General features: G+C 41.1%; 1 long non-coding RNA gene across 1 annotated transcript in view; it reads left to right on the forward strand.

The window, feature by feature from the left end:
- The first annotated feature begins 2,720 nt into the window (after positions 1-2,720).
- Positions 2,721-3,583, forward strand: part of LOC117961818 — a 19,829-nt gene continuing 18,966 nt past the window's right edge. The window contains exon 1 of the long non-coding RNA XR_004660503.1: positions 2,721-2,731. This is a non-coding gene — a long non-coding RNA (uncharacterized LOC117961818). The remainder of the gene's footprint in view (positions 2,732-3,583) is intronic.

The following is a 3,583-nucleotide window of genomic DNA, read 5'->3' on the forward strand; positions in this document are numbered from 1 at the left end:
GGGGGGGGGGAGTGTTAAAGAAGAAAGGGAAGAGCAAGACTTTTGTGTTTACTCACACCGAGTCGCTGCCAGAAACTTTGGACCGCATAAGCGATTCACTTTTGTCATCTTTGCTGACCCAGTGCCGTGTAAAAGATTGATGAGGGAGATGATGAACTAAAATAAACCAGTCTCGCAGTCACTCACGCAGACAGGCAGCCAAAAGGAGGCAGGCGAGCACACAGCCAGGACCTCTCCGGTGAGCCAAACCCGGCCCAGATTCTCCCAGGGCCCGGTCTCTGGAGCAGAGGGTCGGGCCAGGCAGCAGCAGCCTGCTGCCCTCTTTTGTCAATATTATGGCTGCACTAAGTGGACATGGACATTTTGATCAGACTTAATGTAACAGATTTGTTATCCCTAGTGAGAAAATATATATTTTTTAATACATGTTGTCCTCGGGTCAAATTGACCCGTTTTCATATATCAATGTTCTTTATAATTCCCCAAAATAACATGATTGATTCCACACAACGCTCTTTGGCAAGTGCAAATCTCTACTTTCATTAATTTTGGGGTGTCTTATTCAATTTTATAGCATTGGGAGTGAAAAAATTTAAGTGGTTTTGAAATAGTATTGAGTAAAAGTTGACATATTCCAGCCTGTGATTATCCATCAACATCCATTCCTTTAATTTTAGTCTAAATAATTCCTAATTTCTACTTTTCTAACTCAAATATTAGGTATAAGTTCCTATAAATGAGGTTTGTTGACCATAAATTCCCAAAATAACTGTGAAACCAGTGTTAATAGGTTTGTGTCACAGAAAATAACGCATCAAAGTGTTGAAAAAAGGGACAAAAACGTAAGAAAATGTTAAAAACATTGACATACATTTTTAAAATTTTCAATTTTGATGGGTAGGGTTTGACGGGTTAACAAATTTTGACTTAAGCAACAAACCAAATTCAGTTTTTTTAATCCATTTTAAACCACTTATTAACTGTTGAAATGTGATTTTTTTTTTTTGGGGGGGGGGATAACTCAGATTTTGAACTTCTTCTCCTAACATGTACTTTCTTTTTTCTTAGCAAAACAGTAATTTACTGTAATTTAAGTAACATGTGGTGGCATATATGATGTGACCGCACTGCTTTTTTTTCTCTCCATTGCTTAAACAGGATACAGAAACGCAGCTTTTATGAATCCATAAAACGTCTTGTTTTAACGAGAAAAGAAAATTCATTGCTGGCGTAATTGGTAAGTGCCCAAATCATTAAGCCCTAATGCGGGGCCTTTCCTTTGGAGGTAGTTTCCATTTAAGAGACAAGTGTCTAATTGGTGAGTTGTTGAAACCACTTCCTCCCCAGAGATCGTTTCTGAAATCATATAGAGGATAATTCCCTTTCAATTAAAAGCTACAGTATCCCAGGTTTGATTTAATTGAATGTGTTTATTCAAATCTCGAGGGGGAGGGGTGGGGGTGGGGGTAGGAGCGGAGGCACCGTGATTCCATTAAGGGTGGTGTAATATTACAAGGCCAGTGTAACAATTTCGCTCTGTCTCAGGAAAATAGACCAATATCTGAAATAGATTGCTCGAAAAACAGAACACTCCGAAGTAGACGGCGGCCGGCACGGGTGCAGATTGAATAAACAACGTTCAGTGCAGAAAGCATAATGCTGAATAAAGATGACCCGGCGCCGCCTGCCGCCGCCGTATTTGAATATTATTGGATTTAATTTGTCAGCCGATACTGAACATTGACTATTTGTCAGGAGACTGAACAGATCTGCTGTTTTCACAGTATTGCATGTGTGGAATATGGTGAAGGGAGAATGTGTCTGTGTGTTAGGAGCAGCAGCTGGGATACATCACAGGCAGAATTGGGCCATTTTTGCCAACAAATAGTGCCAAAAGTATAATCTCAGAGACAATTTAAGAAGGCTAACCCCCCGATTTCCTCCGGATGCGCAACGGCTGCGTGTCGGCTCCGTCACCAGGTCCGGATTTGTTGCGGAACGGCTTCGGCCATGACTAACAGCTGAAGTCACGATGACCCACGAGATCTCATGAACCACAAAACAACAGTTTGTGTCCATGCAGAGGAGTACAGGGGAAACAGCTCTGGGCTGTGTTTCCCAGGTGTAGAGCAGTAGTGTGTTTTATTTTGAAAATTAACCGGATGTTTTGTTGTGTTTCTGTGCGCGACATCCTGTCCCGGACTATCTGCTGAGTGCTGAGTTGCTGCGGAGCTCTCCGGCGTCTGGCAAAAATAGAAGCTCTGCATATCTGCTCCGGAGGGCTGGGGACCACCGGGGCCTGGACGGAGTTGGGACAGAGTCAGGACAGAGTCAGGACAGTCTGGACAGAGTCGGGACAGAGTCTGAACAGAGTCGGGACAGATTCGGGACGGAGTCGGGACACAACCGTTCCACAGTCAGTAGAAACACACACATTGACTTTAATGAAAACCTAATGACACCGTTGATTAACTAAGTACATTTTTCAGTTGTATTAGATATGAAAAGTTAATAATAATAAGACTCACCTACTTGCCTGTAGTTGTCCAAACATAAGTGCTCCAAATTAACTTTTGTTTCCCATAGAAAAGCTTTTTTACCCATAACTAGACATTTTGCCCTTTTTCTCAGGTCATTTTATTTCAAATATAGAAAAGAATAGAATGCCTTTATTGTCATTATACACAAGTGCAGTGCCTGTGCAACTAGATTTAAGCAACCCATGTACAGTGTCAAGACAAAATATAAAAACATAAAATCTATAAATATAAAATGTAAGTAGTTTTACATTAGTAGCAACAGCGCTTGCTTTGTTTTTCTTTCTCTTCCACTGATCACTGTGCCGGACTTTTCTCATTATTGTGTAATAAGTGTATGTTCTTCACCATGTGGTTGCCTTGTGCATCCGAATGTTTTGGTTAGACACATCCTTTTTTTTAAACTTTTATTTTAGAAAATGCCCTTTAAAGTGTGGCATTTCAAGTCACATTTTGTTTCAAAGTATCCTTTCCACATTCGGACCTCTTACACATGAAGCCAGGTGAGATTCAGGCCTTTCCAATCAGAACACACAACACTAAAATATGCATCAAACTTTACCCAGATCAGGCTAAAGGCCCTTGAAGGCCCATTCATAGGGTTAAAAAATGCAATAGACACATAACTGTATTAACTTTTGTCTATTTAAAGATAGGGATCTTTGCATGCTTATGTGCACTTTATGTTTGCTAAAAACACATTTTCACAATACAAAAGTTGGTTTAGTGCCATCTGAAAGGATGTACAATTGCAATTACAATTTATGGAGCCCCCCAAACCAAATCCTTCTTAGGGCCCCCAAAAGTCTAGGGCCCCCATAACATATTGAATCCCATTGACTCAATGTATGAGGAAAAAGTGAGACTGAAAGAGACTTAGTCAAAACACAGATATAGCTTCTTAAAAGTAAAATGTGAAGTTATCTCACTTTCTTCATCTGTTTGTTCTGTCAACTCTCCTGCTCCCACCCTCCCTTCCTCCCTCCCTCCCTCCCTCCCTCCCTCCCTGGCAGGTGTCACACCCACACTGTGGCCTCTGGGCTGCA

This window comes from Etheostoma cragini, chromosome 18 (assembly GCF_013103735.1).
Source record: "Etheostoma cragini isolate CJK2018 chromosome 18, CSU_Ecrag_1.0, whole genome shotgun sequence".
Classification (NCBI taxonomy): domain Eukaryota; kingdom Metazoa; phylum Chordata; class Actinopteri; order Perciformes; family Percidae; genus Etheostoma; species Etheostoma cragini.